This window comes from Dipodomys merriami, unplaced genomic scaffold, assembly GCF_024711535.1.
Source record: "Dipodomys merriami isolate MVZ:Mamm:240054 unplaced genomic scaffold, mDipMer1.0.p SCAF_1, whole genome shotgun sequence".
Taxonomy (NCBI): domain Eukaryota; kingdom Metazoa; phylum Chordata; class Mammalia; order Rodentia; family Heteromyidae; genus Dipodomys; species Dipodomys merriami.
This window is the reverse complement of record NW_027202270.1, coordinates 116,043,715-116,063,490: the sequence shown is the minus strand read 5'-3', so window position 1 is coordinate 116,063,490 and position 19,776 is coordinate 116,043,715. Positions and strand designations below refer to the sequence as shown.

The following is a 19,776-nucleotide window of genomic DNA, read 5'->3' as shown; positions in this document are numbered from 1 at the left end:
AAAAGATTCTAATAATGACACCATTATCCAAGCAATGGATACATGTGTCTACACTTAGGAAAATACATTCCTTTGGATTAAAATGCTTTCTTGTATCATTTGTGGCCTTTCTTTTTGTCTCCACAACCCATAAGTACTGACAGGCCCCAAGGGTTGGTTCAAGGGTCTTTCTCTGTCTACCACATTCCTGAAGTTACCCCACTCAAATTCTGCTAGCAATTTCCAAATTTATTTCTCCAACTTGGACCTCTTTCCTAAACTCCAGATTCTATGAACAACAACCTACTTAATTTCTCCATTTTGAAGTTGAAAGACATTTTCAAAATAGCTTCTGGTTATCCTCTACATCTCAGTTACTGGCAACTCCATAATTAAAATGCTTTAGGTGTTATCTTTGTCGTCCAATCTTTCTCATCCTGCTCAGTTGGTCAGAAAATTCTATTGGCTCTACTTATAAATTCTTGGCCATTTTTCATCATCTCCTCTCTGCTGGCATTCTCCTCTTCCCAGCGTCTCTCAAGTAGATTATTCACAACAGCTACTAACTGGTATCCACCGTTGACTACTCTCCTTTTTTATAGCCTTCTTTCTTATCAAAATGTAAGTCAAGCTGGGCACCAGGCTCAGATTTGTAATCCTAGCTAACTGGGAGGCTAAGAATGGAAGGATTAAGGTTCACCTTAGGCAGAAAAGTTCATAAGGTTCCTTCTCAACTCAAAGAGGGCAAAGTGAGATAGGCTTGTCAGCCCAAGTTCCCTGGGAAGCTAAGACTGAAGGGACTATGGCTCAAGGCCGGCTCAGGCAACAAAGTCATGAAACATCTCCACAGAGGGAGGAAGAGTACTTAGTGGCATGCACTAGTGATTCCAGCAACCACTGGAAGTCTAAAAAAAAAGTAGGTGAAGGCTCAGGCACACATCTGGGTGGGAAATTTTAGGACAGACCCTATAAACAGGGATGGAGGTGTGGCTCAGGGGTATCACATCAGCCAAGCACGTAGGAGACTCTGAGTTCAAACCCTCAGTACTAAAGGAAAAGGAAAAGGACAGATCACTTTAAACCTCTGCTCTAAACTCCCAATGGCTATCCACTTTCCAGAGCAAAAGCCAATATTCTCTAAAATAATCTAAGCAGCCACTAACTGATGAGGTTCAAGCTTTCTCGATGAGGCCCACCTTGACGATACAGAAGACTGTCCCTGACTGGACCATTCGACTTTACTTTGTCATGCACTCAGTATAAGTCAGGCTTTGAATTTTGAGCCTTGCCAGGGCTACTTGTGTGTAGTATGATACTATTCCATGGTGCTGCATGGTGGCAGTGATGCACAGCTCCCAGTCAGCCTCCTGACCACAAGAAACAACTGATACCCACCTATGTACTGTACTGCCAAGCTATGGTGTTTGTTACGTTAAGTGCATTGAATACACTTTCAATCCACAATGTTTTCATCTTGCAATGTGTTTATCAAAATGTCACCCCATCTAAAGTAGAGGGGTATCTGTACCCCAACCTTCAATGTCCCTACCTCCCTTTCCTGCATTCCTAATATCCCTTAGCATATTCTTTTTCCACATCAGACTTATTACCTTCTAAAACATAATAAAATTTAATTCTATGTTTATTGTTTGTCTCAGAACATATTTGATAATGTAACATAACATCCATGAGGACAGAGGTTTTTGCTTTCTAATCACTTACATATTTACAGGACCTAGAATATAACCTAACACAATCATATTAAATAAATGAACAAATGAACTTAAACATTTGATCATTTTAATTTCATAGTTTTCTGTCAATATTTGAGACTCAATCAAGATTCTGAACATTGCTACTACTCCTAGAAAAGTCCCTGAATACAGATCTCAGCCTGACTTCACTCATCAACCAAACCTATCAAGCCCAGGTAAGCTAGGGACTGGAGAGGCAGAGAAGAGAGGATCTTGATTCAAATCCAGCCCATGAAGTTCATGAGATCCCATCTCAACCAGTAAGTGACATATAGCTGTCATCCCAGGGAAAGTATAAATTAGAGATCTGGACTGGTAGGGTATAAATATGCAACTCTATTAGAAAAATAAGGAAAGAAAGAAAGGGCTAGGTGTGGCTTACCTACCTAGCAACCACAAGGTTTGTGAACTCAAACCCAGGATTACCAAAAAGAAATAGATAAATACATAAATGGGCTCACATGAAATTCTGCAGGATCCATGAGTAAAAGACACAGGTCATTTGTATTCTTTAAATTTAAACATGCTTGGCCAGGTGTCGGTGGCTTACGCCTGTAATCCTAGTTATTAAGGAGACTGAGATCTGAGGATCTCGATTCAAAGCCAGCCTGGGCAGGAAAATCCATGAGACTCTTAGCTCCAATCTGCTACCAGAAAACCAGAAGTGGTGCTACTGCTCAAGTGGTAGAGAGCTACCACTTGGGCTGAAGAATTCAGGGACAGTGCACAGGCCCAGAGCTCAAGACCCATGATCAACCAAAAACAAACAAAAAACATGTTCAGGCAAACATTAATCACCATCAACAGAATTTTATTTTTTTTAATCTGTAGACTTGCTTTGTGGCATTTGGGGGGAAAAAAACAATTACCTAGCAGGCAAAAGTTGGGAGAGAGAGGTGACTGGAAATTAGAAGAGAATTGTGAAAACTAAGTGGGTCAATTAGTGGGACAAGCCAGCTGTTCCTCATTCAGTTAGCATTAATTACCTAATATTTGTAACTAAGAACACTAGGTTTTGTTGCCTGCTTAATGCCATCAAGAATCAAGATACAATAAAATCCCATGATTTCTTGTAAACAAAGGCTCAGACACCAGTAAGAAAACTACCAATCTTTCTATACATAATTTAGTTTCAGTTGAAGCAATAACAACTGACATTACCTGCTTGTTCACTGTATGTCAAAGACCAGGCTGGTTGTTTCACATGTACCATTTCATATAATAATCCCAAAAATCTTCTAGAGTAGTTACTACTATTATACATCATTTTACACATGATGAAAAGGTTTCATATGTGAAGTAATTTCTCCAAAGAGAAATTACATACAAATTACACACTGGAGAACAGCATAACCTGGATTTAGGGAACTGATCTCAAAGATCTCATTTTCTTTTTACTTTCCTGCCATTCTTGTGGTGGACCTATGGATCAGCATATTTCATATATTTTTCTAAAATCATATATGCTAAAATGCTGTTATAAGCAGGACTTCATTTGAGCAAGATATATTTTGTCTATAAAATTTATGTAATTTTACCTTTTCTTTTACCTTTTTAATGAATCTAAGCTGAGATGCTGAGTCTTTTCTTGAAAGCACAAAAGTGTCATTTTTTTTCTTCAGGGAAGCATGAGAGAAAAGTCATCCTTTAAGCACTTTATTTCATGTATTAGATATCTCAGAGAAGTCATAATCCTTTGTTTTTCTGTGCTTTCTGGGGACTATACAGAATTCAGCATAAGAATTTCACTGGCTTTTGGTAAAGACTTGATGCTTCCAGAGATATTTAAGAAATGATAACTCAATGGAGGGAGGAGAGAAGATGTTGAGACAGAGGAGAACTGTAGTGGGGAAAGCATAAATGTAGACAGTCTCAAAAAGGAGTCTTTTGCAACATTTTCTTTTTCTTAAAAATAAACAATTCTGGAAACTTTTAGACAGTCTTTTGAAACTATGGTACATCTTAAATCATTTATGGATCAATGAAACAATGAATCAACAGAGCCCTCAAGATATCACTCATTTGGCACTCACCATCCAAAGTCTCATGGGAGAGCAGAAGAGAGGAAGAATGAGAGTCAAGAGCAAAGAAAGGCCCCAACAGCCTGTGTGTAGGAAAGAGGTCGATAAAGCATAAGGAAGTGAAAGTTTCCAAGACTGCAGATCCATATTTTCTGGACAGATAAGGATCTATATGAACAGAGCCACAAACACCCTTAGTGTGAGTCAGAAAAGGGCATCCATGCTCCAGGCCATTGGGCCTCCCTCTGGACTCAATGCTTGGACTGCAACACATTAGCCCTACATTACCATAATGTTCATTAATAAGAGAGATGAGTAAACTGTATATATTTATTCACATAAATAAAAAAGAACTGCTACCTGCAGCACTGATATGTCTATATTATTATAGACATATTACACAAAATGTATCAATAAGCTCTCCCCCACACAAAAAAGAAAATAAAAAATAGAAACTTAAATTTGATGGCATTTAAATCAATAAAAGATTAAAGCTAACCAATGACTTAAAAGTTAGAATAGTGTCTGGCCTTGGGGTCGGGTTATGATTATATGACAAGGTTTCTAGGACTAGTAATGTTTCTCAATTTAAATGCTGGTTAGCAGTATGTGATCACTTTATAGAAATGCTTCTCATCTGTGCTTGTTTTCTCTGATGGAATAATTCAATAACATGTTCAAAGAAATAAAGCAAAGAAAGATCAACACAGGAGGAAAAGTCATCTACTGTAACCTTTCATTTAATGTGTCCAGATAGAGAACTACCTAAAAAGCTCAGTGAGAAATATGTCAATACATTTCTTAAGATCTTCACCTGAATTTGACTTATTTTTATGAAGAGTTCCTTCTCTTACATGAAACTATCCTGAGAAACTAATATGAAGTATTGCTTTACCTAACATATAAAAATGTTGAAAATATCTGAAAATACCTCTGCACAATCTACTTGGAATGTAACTGTTTTACATAGATATATTTGGTCAGAATCATCCTAATTATCAACATGTTAACTCAATGACTAAAAGCACTTTCCTCTTACCCTCCTCTTTTATGTATAGATTGAACTCAGCTACATAAGGCCATGCAGGTGGGGAAAAAATATTATGGAAAATCCTGAATAACATACAACTCTTAAGAAAAGTCCCATAAAAACATGGCCTTCCTTTGGGACTCTTTATTTCCTCTGTAAATCTGTTTCAGCATATTTTTTCCTCTTCCCGAAGTAATACAATCAGCTTCCATATCAATGATTTGTCCCTCCTTCTCAATGTCTCTTCATATAGTATACTACATGAATGCCCCACAGGATGTATATAAAAGTGACAGCATACAAACTTGCATCAGAAAGAATTATACCACTAAATTATGGAAGATAATTCAAAGCACAGTTTGCTCATATTTATTCAATACTTCATAAAACTTCAGCCATTACTGCTGTGGAACTTTTTTGGTTTCAAGGTACAACAGGTGGCCATTAAGTATTTGTAGAATCATTAGCACTTACATAAAATACGCTTCTAGACTTTGAAATGGTAGGAAGAGAGGGCTAATAAGCCTCCAGTCCCTTCATATTATTGAATATCAACCTGGTGATTGAACACTAACATTGGCAAGGTATTTAGGATAAATATCCACTAGTAGTCCTATCCCGTGTTATATTCAGATCTTACACGTCCCTCAATTCTGATCATTTAACTCCCTTCTCTTAGCTAAAAAAGATCTTGTTCTTTATAATTTCCACATTCAAATTGGAAGTTCTCTCAAGTTCGGCCTTGTTTTAACTACTTATCCCTCCCAAATTTAATTTTTTTCCAAATTCAATACTGTGTTGTACTTCCTCCTTCTCACATTATCAGTTCTACTTATTTTTATAGCACCCCCCAAAAGTCCCTTTCCCAGAATAATGTACAATCCAAAAAGTCCTTTCAACTATACATATATATGTAATATATTCCTTCTTCCTTCTTAAGTTTAGGAAAATAAGTTTTAGCTAAAATTTACTACTCATAAAATGCCTTCAATGAATCTTCCATCCTCTGACCTCAATTTTATTATAATCACAATATTATAGCAAACTCTTAAAATGATTTTTTAAAAAGTCACAGGAAGACTTTCTCAAAGTATATAATTGTAAGTGTACAATAAATATCCTTTATAACTCCAGTATTAGGGATACAGCTGAAAAAATACACTGAATTTTCTTATGTGTTTGCTGTTTCTTGTTGGGAATGAAGAGGAGGAGATGGAAGGTTGAGGATAGTCAGCAAGACCCAGTTGTTATACATGAAACCACCACCTTTTTGTCTGTTAAAAAAAAAAAAAAAAAGGATGCTGGAAGCTAGTGGCTCACACCCGTAATCATGGCTACTCAGGAGGCTGAGATCTGAGGATGTTCAAAGCCAGCCAAGGCAGGAAAATGCATGAGAATCTTATCTCCAATTAACCACCAGAAAAACTGGAAGTGGTGCTGTGTTTCAAAGTGGTAGAGAAGTAGCCCTGAGCCTAAAATCTAGGGGGCAGCACCCAAGGGCTGAGTTCAAGCCCTATGTCCGACCAAAAAAACAAAAGCTTGGAACTATATAAATAAAAGCAAACACCTCTATGCTTTGCTGAGAATAATGCACATAAATGTCTCCTACTTTCCCACTTAGGACAAAGAGGTTTCATGTACTAAACTGGAGTATTTATGAAATCTGCATTAATGAGTAGTGAGAAATAAAATTACCTCTACAGGCATGCATAAAGTTTTCTATCCTTTAAAAGATTTAGGAATATTAAAGTGACTTTAGTGAAATTCCATGGAATTTGGTTCTCAATTCAGAAAACTACCTACAGGACAATTTCTGAATGCCATCTGGGATCCAGGCAGCCTCATCAACAAAAGGGAAAACTTGAGATCATCCAAATCTAAAATTCACATACATTTTTACATCTGGACTGAATTAATCTTTTCTTGGTACTGGCTTTCATGTAATAAAATAATTGTTTGCAGGTTTTATTTGACCCCAAAAAAAATCCCTACAGTTTTAAGAATCAAAATGTTCAACACTCAAGTTGAGAACTACAAAGAATTCCTTTATCAAAGTTACTTGTGAGACAAGACTCATTTATACTAAATTCAAATCCTGACAGCTCAGTCAAAAACAATTGTTTGAAACTTTCATTCCAAGCATCTGCCCAATAACCTGCAGTCTATTATGTCATAAGTTCTAAAGCCAAAAGCTTTATAAGCATAGTTAAACGTGAAAACCAAGTCCAGAAACTACGATAAGGTCTACAACAGCCCCTAATTTAGTTATCCCAGTTGAATGAGTTTTGTAAAGAGCTTGTAGCTGAAAACTGTTACCCAGCACTTTGGCATTTTGTTTTCAAATGCAGAAGGCTCATCAGGGCCCCTCTTGTTTTCAGGCATTTCCCTTAAATCTGCAAGTTCAAATCTGTGTACTTGAAGCTGGTATCTTACCCCTGTTGCCTCCCAAAAGAAAGAGTGAGAAAACAAAGAAAGACTCCCTGTCCTTAAAAATGTTCTGAGCACAGCAAGGACCACTGATGAGTGAGTGCAGCCCATCAGTGTCAGATCTCAGGGATTCTTACAGGCAACCCAAAGGGGGGGCAATTAGTTCATATTACAGCCAGTCCCCTTTCTGGAGAAGATATCCTGCAGATAACTTGATATGAGATATCCTCTGGGGGACCCTTTTCATCTCATAATCGTACCAAAAGGCCATTTTAATATGAAACAGGAATCCAATATGTTTACAAACACACTGAAAAAGCATTCAGATGGCAGCTGTCTTGCATTTGTGTTTTCATTTTTCACGTGAAACTTTCATTTTGCAAAGCCACACCCAAGGAGAATGATGAGGTGCTGGAAGTTTTCTACTACAAAGGACACCCCCAAAAGCATCTGTTTTCCTGCCCTTTTTCTGGTCTTCTCCCCTCCCCCAGTCTCCCCTGCAGGCCATTTGTAGGGTCTTGGTTGTTTAAAAAAACAACAACACAACTACTTTCTACAGTAGTCCTACAATTCTCCAGGTCCTAAAAAACTTCTCCTACTTTTAACATTGCTGAGGCCTAAATTTATTCACTGCTCTGAAGGAAACACAAAAGTCACAGGCCCTTTTTTTTTTTGTTTTTAATGATAGATGTATTAGGGAAAAATTTCCCCCACAAAGTTTTGATGCTGTGAAATATCAACTCCCTGAAATCATAGAAAGGAAATGACTTACATTCTTGGAAAATGAAGCCACTAGCAGCTTTCTCCAACAGCATTTTCTAATCCCCAACCTACACCCCGTGGCAACAAAGTGTATTTCCTGCAAAAACTAAATTTAAGGAGATGCTTTAAAAAAAAAAAAAACAATAAACAATCCCCAGGTCTCTGAGAAGAAAGGAAGGAATCATGCATGGAAAATCCAGCATGATACCCCCCCCCTTTTTTTTTCTCTCCACATTCATAAGCATTGGGAATCTCAGGCTTGAAGTCAAAAGCAACCTGAGAACCCTCACTGAAATGTACCTCCCGCCCCCCTCCCTCCAGCACCCTCTATGGGGCTCTGCAAGCTCCTGGGGGAAAATACTAGCAAAACTGATTCCTGCTTTAAAAACAAATTTAAAAAAAAAATTGAAACGGAAAAAATGAAAAGGTGCTAGGGAGTAAACTTAAGAATGATTTCTTTGGACACTCACTAGAGCTACACAACTGCACAGCCTGGAAAATCTGCCAGCTTTCATTTCAACTTTAAAGGATGCTTATTTTTTGACAGCTTTCTATCTATTCCTGCCTCGAAGAAAACGCCCCAGCGTGGGAGCTGTGTCATCTCCGGACCTAGAGTGTTATTTTCATTCTTGTGGACCTTCCATGGGTGCCCCCCCCCCCAGCTGTCCATACCTGGCAGAATCTAGCCTGCCCTCCTTGGAGTGAAGACCGACGGGTGGTCTCCGATGCCTGGCGCCCGGCCTGAGCACCTCAAGCTTCTCCAAAGATCCCACAATTTGCAGGCCGCGCCCCCCCCGCCCATCCGGGTGTCCGCAAGGCCCCCCCCCTTCCAAAGGAGCCGATGCGCCCCAGCCCCAACTCCGGATGCCTGGACTGAGCACTTTCGGACACTGCCGGGCAGACGCAGCGCTGGGGAGTCCCTTCCCCTTCCCCAGACCGGACTGCCAGCCTCGGGGCGCACACAACAGGCGACAGCGCACAACCCTCCAGAACGTGGGGCTCAGGTGCTGGTCCCAGCGACAGGGCGGGACAGGCAGGCGCCTCACAGCCCAACGGGGCGCCAGGGACCATCAAGGAGCCCCCCCTTCCCCGCGGATCCCCGCGATCCGGGGACCCTCACGCGCACGGCGCACAAAGCCCAGGGCGCAGCCCGGACCGGCCTCCCGCCCTCGCCGCACAGGCGGCCTCCGAGCTCCGCGCCACCCCCGCTCCCCGACTCGGCTGCCCCGGGGCCCCATCCTCCCGCCCCGGCGTGGGCGAGCTCCGACAAGCGTTGAGGCGACCTGCCCGCCCGGTGCCCGACGCCCAGAGCCGAAGGAGCGAGAAGAAAAGACGCGGAGAAGGGGAGCGCTGCCTCCTCCCGGACTTCCAGAACACCCTCCCCAAACTGTCCCGCGCCCGCCGCCGCCCCGCCGGCAGGGGGCACAGCGGGAAACCCGGGAGTGGTGGACGAGCGAGGGGGGCCGACGGGTGAGGAGAGCCCCCCCCGGAGCCAGGCTCCGGCTCCTACCTGGAGCTAGTCCCGAGTCCCAGGCGTCCGACTCCCGTCTTCTCGCGGACCTTCCCAGCCGGCGCCTAGCCACCCGCGCTCTCTCTCAGCCCCTCGGCCAGGGCAGCCAGACGTGCGCTCCCGACCGCCCCGCCCTCCGCCCACGCCTCCGGACCGCCCCGCCCCTATCCGCCCCGGAGGGCCCGCCCAACCCACCAGGCTCCGCCCCTTCCCGCCCCGTGGTGGCGGGGGACTCTGGTGAGCTGCTGGTGGTGCTCACTCAGAGTGGGTCTGGTGGACGCACGTGGAGCGCAGCGCGCCCCGCCCCGCCTCGGACCCAACCAAGTCTCGCCGAGGGGTGCGAGGAGTCGGGTGCGGGAGATGATGGGACAAGCAATCCCTTTCGGAGTCTAGGGAGCGCAGCCAGGTTCACCTGGACGTGAGAGGGTGAACCTCGTCGTTTTCTACCTTTCCCCGTGCGGTGACGTCTGAAGCGCGAGGGGACCCTGCCGTCCCCCCCACCCCTCCCCTCCTTTAGCCAAATGGTTCCTTCCTCCGGTCAGCCCCCGCGCCCGCCCCAGCAGAAGACGCGCTGGCTGGGGGCGGCTGTTTGGCCTGAGTTCGGGCTTACTAATTCCGAACAAACCGGAGAGGCCACTGCGGGAGGAGGCGGTCCCCGGCGGGGGAGGCGTCGTGACTCCTCGTTTCCCCGCAGTCCTCCCGCCCTGCGCCCACCGGGCGGGCCGCGGCACTCACAGGACCTCCGCGGGAAGGAGGGGCCGCCGCCGCCGCCGAAGGGCCGAGCCTCCGCCGCGGATCCCGCCTCGTCGGCTCTCCGGGCGCACGCACGCACGCAGCCTCCGTCGGTGGGTGACCCCCCTCCTGAAGGAGGCACGCGGAGTGGCCAGCGATGGCCAAGTGCCAGGTGTTTTAGTCAAGATCAGTTGCCACCCGCAGTTGTCGGGTCCAGGGATGGGGCGAGCTCCACTGCCTCGTGAGGCCGCGCCCACCCGGACCCCACCCCCCGACCCCCCTGCTAGGGGACCGGAAACCCGGGGAGGGGTCGACCTCCACCTGGCCCCGAGGCTGGGGACCCACCGAGCTGCAACTTGGAGGGCATCTGCGCGTCGAAGTCTCCCTGGACTCTTGTGGGCCCATCGAGTGTCTGGAACAGGTAGTGGGGGGAGTCCAGGAAGCTGAGGAAGAAGGCTACCCACCGTCAGAGGCTGTCCGAAGCCCACTGTAACATTGCCTTCTTCCGCTGCCCAAAGCCAGCTGTTCTGTTCCTGGTTGAACAGGTGCCTCGTGGGCAGAGCAAAAAAGTTCAGCTCTGTGTTCATCAGAGCTGAAGCTCACCTCGGATTGTTGTCGACCTCACCGGTTTTGCATGTTGGGGATCGTGCAACTAGAAGTGGATAGATTAGGCTCCGAGATCGTTTGCCTTCTTGCCATCGGCAGTATCTGTGGAGCTTGAGTGGACAGTTTCTAGAGATAAACGCGCTCAATCTAAAAGTCACGACTCCCATTGTAGAAAGCAGGCAGGATGGATGATTGCTTCCATAACTGCTTTTAAATTAGCACTAATTTAAAATTAAATGACTGCCCTTGAGTTAGTGGTACAAATTGAACAATTCAGTTAATATGCCAAAAATAGTTAATAATTGATCACAACATAAGTATTTAAATGTGGAAGATCACACTTTTTCTTACGTTTTTATTTTCATATGCATTCAAAATAAGGACATTGGATACTAATTAGTAAGGTCTTGATTTGATAGCTAATGAGATATCCATGTGCAGTGTAAATGAGAAGTATATTGCTGTCCTCTAAAACATAAATCTGACTTATTTTCAAGTTTAAATCATCACAAGCTAGTAGATGGAAAACAGCACATTGTGAAATATTGCTACAAGTGTAAATAATTAGGCAGTCTAAAAAGTACAGTACTTAAAATGTGCTTATGTCTGGCATGCTAGCACATATCTGTAAATCCCTAGCACTTGGAACACTGAGGCAGGAAGATCTCAAGTTCTAGCCTAAACCCTATAGTGAGTCCCTGTCTCAAAAAAAAAGAAAAAACCCAATTGTGAAAAACTGAATTTGTTGTCTAGAATGAAATTATAGCAAAATTTACTATGTGATTGTTTTCCAAATTCTAATTATCATAGTAACAGTAGGAATAGCACAATTAAGATTTCTACATCATTTTGTAAACTAAGTACACATTTTAAATCCATTTTATGAACCCTTGTAATAAATATGGTAAAACTCTGGAAAAAAGGAAAGGATTGATTTGGAAACAAGACAATCTTGTCTCCAACTTTTTTTTTAAGTCTTGTCCTGAAGATAGGATAAAGGCCTGAGAAAGAACGTATTGTTTGAGATGTTTCTTATCACAGGGAGGTTTCCAAGCTTGTTACACTGGAGGATGTCATTTTGTAGAAAATATAAAATTATCTTTTATTTTCTTTTTTGATGTTGGCATCTAGTTTTATTTTTATTGGTATGATGAGGTGCTTTCCTAAGTAGGGAACATTGCAAGCAGAGAAATATCCCAAACACCATAAGTTACTACTTTTTCCAATGTACTTAGCTATCAACACAACTCTTATTTTTTCATTTGTCTTAGGGAAAAGTTACTCATTCCATGAATATATTGAATATTCCCATACAACAGGCACAGGATTAGACCATGAGATTCAAAGAAATACTCCTGGATTTTATGGTAGCTAAGATTGGGGAATAAGCAGACCACTAAACATTTACAATATCCCTTAATTCCTGCTATGGTTCAGTCACACAAAGAGTTGTGCAGCAGTATAGGACTATAGGAAGAGAAATGAGACATCCCATTCTGACCTGAGATGGGAAGGATCAACAGAAGTTTGCCTGAGGAAAAAAAATGTGTGTGTGTGTGTGTGTGGTGGTGGTTCTCAAATTTGTCAGCATATATGAATCACTGGGGGCTTGGGAAAATGATCAATGCTTGTGTCCCAGGCACATGATTTAATTGGTCTGCAATAGGATCTGGACTCCTGGATGTTTTCAATATCCTCATATTAAGTTTAGACATAGTTGAGATTAAGGCTGAAACATCCCAGGTGAAAGGCATAAAATGAGCAAGCACAAGGAGGCATGCTTTTAAAGCATAATGACTGTAATTAATTAATGCATGATGGCTATAACTAATTACAAGTTGACTCGTAATTAAAGAAACTTAAATTTTGGTGGGTGATAATACATTTTGATGTAAGGAACACAAGTATATAGGCAGGAGATACAAACAAGTATGAACAATTTAGTTCAGAATATTAAAAGAAAAGTTATTTCTTATCTCTTATGATTCAAGGTTTTGAAGATTCGAAGCATTTTTTTCATGGTGAAATGTAAGTTTAGTCTAAGAGATGAATCATACTACCTTTAAAGAATATTTTTGCAAAATTAAATACTGTTCATTCCTGCTGGAGGTCATAATAAATAAATTATGTTCATTTCTCTTCTTAGTAATTGGTGAGATTCATTTTAAAGCAAAATAAAATGTATTTTAAACAGACAAAATAAATTTTAAGGCCTAAATGTCACTATAACTAATAAAAGACAAAACAATTGTACGTCAAAACTTAAATAATGCAGTGTCACAGTAATGGTTTTCTCTGCTTAACATATAAAAGTCCTTATTAGCTGGTATATTACTGTATTATATAATATAAAATACCAAAAGCGGTTCTAGTGCCAAGTCAGAAAAATTGATTATCAGGCATTTAATCAATTGTCTAGTTACTATAATAGCAAGAGTACCTAACCAAGAATAAATACAGATCATCTCAATTTATGATGATGTGGCTTTGAATCTTTTTTTTATGATGTTGTAGAAATGATCCACTTTCAGTGGAAACCATACTCCATCCAAAGTTTGCATTTTGACCTCTTGGGCTAGTGATATGCAGTAGTGATATGCTGGGTAGCAGCAGAAAGGCAGTGCCCATCAGCCACATTATCACCAGTTAAGCACTGGTACTCTCCCAGGTACTAGATTCAGTGGACTACATGCCACATTATCACCAGTTAAGCACTGGTACTCTCCCAGGTACTAGATTCAGTGGACTACATGAACTACTGAACACATAAAATAGCCTTTATGTTAGATGACTTAGCCTAACTCTACCGGCTAATCTAAGTGTTCTGAGAACATTTAAGGTAGATTATTTTTATTGAATATGTTTTCAACTTAGCAGCATTTTCTATATACAATGGATAGTAAACTTCATCTTACAAATCAGAAGCATTTGAAATTATTTTGCAAAGATAGCACACCACAAGGTTAATATTATAGAGCAATCTAGTTCAAAAAGATTTCCGCACTTGGGAGACAAGTGTTGAAAAAAAGATTTCATTCAATTCCTGCTCTCTTGCTCATCAACATTTGAGAAAATACTTGAAAGTAGGATAACTTGACTATTCAGGGACAGAATTTGGTTTTCACAAGAAGTAAAGCTTACAGAAGACACATTTGAAGAGCTACTTTGATTCTATTTCTTTTGTGATTTAGTTTAATCTTAAGCATCTCATTCCAGTTCCTGAAGAACTTGAGTACTTGAATAGTCCAGACTGAAGAAGCAAAATTGATAAGACTGAGAAGTCAGGGTCCACCTCTTCAACCTCTACAAAGGTGTTGTATGCACAGGGTAAGATAATCCAGCATAAAGACATGCACTGAGTTTCCCCAGCAGAGAGGCATAATGGCATAGGCAGGGCTAGCTAAAAGGACTCTGCCATTAAACTATAGTTGGGGAAAATAGGACTATTGCTTTACTATTGGGGCTTCACATTATGCAAAAGAAGTCTATAGGCAGAAGAAAAGAGTACTCCAGAAATATGTCTGCTAGAAGGGTAAGACAAAGTGTAGATCCCTACGTTCTGAAACTTAGTACTGTGTGTTGATTGTCTATACCTACAAGAGGCTTTAAGGCCCCTGAGGTTTTCTGCTCTGATTTGTGGATTATTCTCTGACAACTTCATCCAGAGATAGATGAGAAAGGGAACACACTAATTCCTCTGTGTCATGCCTCAAGCATGCTCTGTCTTCATCTAGGAAGAGTCACTTTCAGACACAGATGATAACATGAATGTCATGAGCCAATGAAATTTTCTTCACTGTTTCATGGCATCCTATCAGTTTGTACCTGAGATCTACTGAACTAGAACAGTGGGAAATGGAGACATTCATCCCAGAACAACATGTCCATCCCAGCTAATACTGACTTTCTAAAGAATACAACAGCTCCATCTGTGCAAATGCATTATGAAATCTGTCCACTTTTTTAACTTAGTCACTTAGAGTAGACTGTAAGCATAGAAAACCACCCTTTAACTTATTTCTCAATGCTTAAAAAAATAGAATGCTGAATAAAAGTGCAAATAAAAAGCCAGGTACCAGTGGCTCCGCCTGTAATCCTAACTACACAGGAGGCAGACAAATCCAAGATACTCCATCTTTGAAAATGACCAACAAAAATCCAGGCTAGAGACATAGTCTAAGGGAGAAAGCCCAAGCTAAGAAAGTTTGAGGCTCTGAGTTCACACTCTGGTACTGACAAAAAATGGGGGATGGGTTCAAATAAGGTATCCTAGCTCTGTGATTTCTTAGGAAGTTTACTAAGGCCAAAGAACTCCAAAGAAACATACTACCATGTGAAATTTTGGATATAAAGCAAGGCCTTGGAATGATAGTTGTAATACCTAGTTGGATGGATGTAAGAAAAGTGCTTTAAAACACATACATTAGATCCATTTCTTTACTGTGGAATCCTCACACATACATTAGATCCTTCTATTTCTTTACTGTGGAATCCTCACACAGCTCTTTGAGGGAGGTAATATCATCATTCCTGGTTTACAAATACCTAAGGTTTTATACAAAGTCAGTACTGGTGCCTGGGTCTGAACCCAGGAAATTTAACTCATGCTGTTTGTCCCCAAAGTCTTTTCTGGTACAGGGTTGGTCAAGCATTTCTTACCGGGCTTTCATTCTTTCCATCTCCAGACTTCCCTGTATCTTTCTGACTCTTCTCAGACAGACAACAAATCTCTGCATACAGTATATGCATTTGTATGTTGAGGGTGTGGTGAAAGGAGAGGTTGTCACTGAGCTGAGACTGGGAAAGGGCTTTTTTGAGACGCTTATTGGGCAGGTATCCCATGGACTGATGAAGAAAGATCTATCTGATAGATCAAGATCTATCTTGATTTATCAGTCAAGAAAATTCTTTTTTTTTTTCAAGAAAATTCTTGACTGATTTGAATGGGATGCTTTATGCCAACTATTTCACTTAATATTTATTTTCTTTATATAGAAGATAATGAACAGTTCTTCTATATCAATTGATGTTCGTTATAACAGATTTGATTTCTCCCTTCAGCTTTCCATCTGCTTATCACTACTCACTCTTCTGCCCTTCCAGAGATTCAGAAGTTTATCCAAGGGATTTTACTAGAGCACTTACTAATATAGAATTCTTTGCCAACAAAACATTTTGATGAGACACCTTGGGAACAGAATGGCTGGAGTTCAGCAAAGGGAAGTGAGTAGCCTTACTTCCACTTGCTCAGTGTCACCCACATCCATCTGAAGCATAATTGGATTGTGTTAGTAGGAACAGCTCAACCTCCAAACGCTTGCTGGAAATTGCTCTGTCCACCACATTCTGTCCTCTCCCTCTCTCCCTAGACCTGTCAGTCCCCTCACCCATCCCAATTCTTTCAGTGTATTAGCTGCTTTTTGGCTTCACTTCTTTCCTTTTGAGTTTAATCCCTTGGGTAGTCTTGTGTCCAAAGCTTCTTGACCTTCTAATCCAGCTTTCTTAACAAACTCAATGTTTAGGTCAAATTCAATCATCACCTTTGCATTTTGCTTTAAAGTCACTAAGGAAGCCTAAAGAAAATTGAATATATGAATCAATTAGTCCATCACCAAGACAACAGTACCATCAATGTTCTCATTGATGCTTGGTCAACTTTATATTCATCCCTGCTTGGCTTACTTTCCTGTCACCACAATGACTACTCAGATGTTTATGACTTTTTTTCCCCCTCCAGTGCTAGGGTTCAAACATTCCAGAGTCTTGTGAGTGCTGGCAAGAGCTCTACTGCTGAGCTGCGTCCCAGCCCCGTTTACAATTCCCTTCTCCCTCTCTGAAATCCAGAAACAAGAGTCAACCTAGCCTTTCTCTTTAATGGTCACTCATCTGAGTATTATAAGTGTAGGCCTGTGGAATCCTCACACAGCTCTTTGAGGGAGATAGTATCCTCATTTCTGCTTTACAGATACCTAAGATTTTATAAAAAGTCAGTACTGGTGTCTGAGTCTGAACCCAGGAAATTTAACTCATGCTCTTTGTCCCCAAAGTCTCTTCTTCTGGTACAGGGTTGATCAAGCATTTCTTACCAGAGCTTTCATTCTTTCCATCTCCAGACTTCCCTGTATCTTTCTGACTCTTCTCAGATAGTCTCCCACAACAAATCTCTGAAATCCAACCTCCTCTATCTCTTCCAGGGCCACATCCATCATATATTTGTTGACTTCTTTCGTAAAGACTTATTAGGTACCATTGTGTACCAAGTGCCAGGAACACAGAGGATAACAAGACCCAAACTCAAAATTGACGTCAAATTTTGTAATCTTGGTGTGTTACATTCAAATCATTTCTCTTAATATTGAATATCTCGGTATCTCCTAGGTCCTCCTTTTTTTCCACCTACAAAGATACTGAAGCCTGGGTATAGTTTATACCCCATCTAGCACCTCACCTGACACAAAATGGGGTTAACAAATAGAATCTTTCCGTTTGAAAGGTTTTTTTTTTCATATCTTAATAAAAAAGGCGAGCCCTTCAGTTGAACTCCTGCTATTTTCACTTCTGAGCAGAGTTCAAGAAGGTTTTGGAGCCAGGCGCCGGTGGCTCACCCTGTAATCCTAGCTACTCAGGAGGCTGAGATCTGAGAATCTCTGTTCAAAGCCAGCCCGGGCAGGAGAGACTGTGAGACTCCTATCTCCAATAAACCACTAGAAAACCGGAAGTGGTGCTGTAGCTCAAGTGGTAGAGTGCTCGCCGTGAGCTGAAGAGCTGAGGGACAGCGCCCAGGCCCAGAGTCAAGCACCATGACCGACAAAAAAAAAAAAAAAAAGGTTTTGGAAGCCAACCCTTTACTTATTAAAGGAATTAAGGAGTTATTTGTGAAACAGAGAAATCTTAACACTCAAGGAGAGGATTATTTTGTCCCCTAGAAAACATCTGGAAGTATTTTTGATTTTCAGTGCTTCAGGAATTTAGGAGTAAAGTAAAGGGGTGCTGTTAAACATTGACAAATGCTAGGGGCATCCCCACAATGAAGAATCATTACCACAGCTTGAGAAGCACCTCAAGAGTTAGAATGGTAGAATCCATCTGTAGATGCTGGCTGAGCCTGCCAGAGGTCTGTTGCAAAGAGTCACTGAAGAGGTAGAATCATGACTTTGAGACCTACAAAGTGAGGTATTTAGGATCAGTTTCTTCCTTTATCTACACCCTAACTTTACTTGCATTTTTCCTTAGCTCCAAGACAAAACACATTTTAAGTGGTTTTGCATTGTCTTCTTTCTTAGGATCTGGTCATATAGACAGGAAAAGACAAAATAGGCTAATTCTTGTATTTGGCAAAACAGTGTTATTCACCTTGGTATAATTTCTACTTCGGACTATGAAATTTTTAATGTGACAGAACACATTATTGTCAACAAAGGAAAGATAAGATTTATTGAAATTCCAAATGGTAAGTCAAAGAAAATAATTTTAGAAATATAAATATGTCATCTAAGTGAGTAGCAATGAAGTAATAACTTCTTGAACTAAAATTAGCCTTAAAAGGAAGGATTTATGATAATAAATGAAAAGCTCTAAACTTCAATAAAGGATGATGGAGGTTAGCTCTTATAATGGATCATAATTACAATTACTGAAATAATTTGCTAAATTTATTCTCAAATGGCTTAGGATACATGTACTGTATAGATTAAACAATATGTTTTAAACAAATAGGCACTAACAAATAAGTAAAATTAAGTGATCATTGAAATGGGCATTATGGTCATCAAAAATTATCTACCTAAGTTATTTTCTGATGTCTATATTTCCATTGTTCATCATATTGCTAGGATTTATAATATAGAATATAAATGTATGTATTGAACTTCTCAGAAAAACAAAACCAAAGAATAGCTATGAAAAGTAGGTCATTAATTATCCTTTTCAAATATTCCCGAATTCCCACTTAGATTGATTAGCTAGTTTCTTTTAGTGTTTTCCAAGTCTGGCAATGTATCAAGGCTATTTAAGGACTGGTTGACAGGGTTGAGAATCTTAAAATAACAGCAAGAAATTCCAAATGATTCTGATACTCATTCCTGACCAGATGAATAGGTCCTACTGAGGCTGTTGTTAAAGCAAGTTTAAATGAAGAGCCTAGATTTTAAAGTGTTTAATTAGAAGCCCCCAAATGCTTTGGAAGTCATAACTCTACCACCTTCTTCCAATGAATAAAAACTTATAGAAGAGTGAGGCTGTGGTAAGATGTGATTAGTAGTCATTTTATCACAAGACATTGACGTCAGTATATCCAATTCAATTGAGAAAGAGTTGTCTGTTTTGAATTTCCTATGGTATGAATAGAGTAACTAAAATTGATTATTAATTTGGTCAATAAGAAGCCATTCAACTAAAGATAAATCAGTCTTAGTGAATAATGTGATTGCATTTAGTCCCCGGAAACTGGCTCATCAATATAATTATGTATAAATGAATCATAGTCTTAATTAATATTTTCATAATTATGCTGAAGGACAGCTCTAAGAAAATGGAATGTAGACTGAACTAGATATCTAAGTATACCAGTTTCTATTTTCCACCCCATAACTTTGTTCTTTTGATGCTGCTTTTGAACATCAATATGATATATTATGACAGAGATAGATAGACAGAGAGACAGACAGATAGAGAGATAATATAGTTCATCCATACTGTGCCAACTGATTCAAGATCTAGGAAAGGTTCATTGATAAAGAGATGATAGAATGGATAGAAACTGTTTTTGTTTTTAATGAATGGCAAGTTTATGTGATGTGTTTTAAGTAATGATTCAAGTTGATTGTTTATAGTCATTTACTCTGTGTTAGATACTGTGCCAAATTTAAGTTTATTATTTAATCATAGCAACAGTCTTGTGAGATATCATTCTTAACTCCTGTTTAATAAAGAAACCATGACACTGACAAGGTAGCT

At 40.6% G+C, this 19,776-nt stretch overlaps 1 protein-coding gene across 2 annotated transcripts in view; it reads right to left on the bottom strand.

Annotated features, from left to right (window-relative positions):
* The window catches only part of Frmd6 (FERM domain containing 6), a 92,115-nt gene extending 82,525 nt beyond the window's left edge, over nucleotides 1–9,590 (bottom strand). For both annotated transcript variants that reach the window (XM_070028179.1, XM_070028188.1), the window contains exon 1: nucleotides 9,484–9,590. The gene's annotated coding sequence lies outside the window, so the exon portion shown is untranslated. The remainder of the gene's footprint in view (nucleotides 1–9,483) is intronic.
* Nucleotides 9,591–19,776: the final 10,186 nt, after the last annotated feature.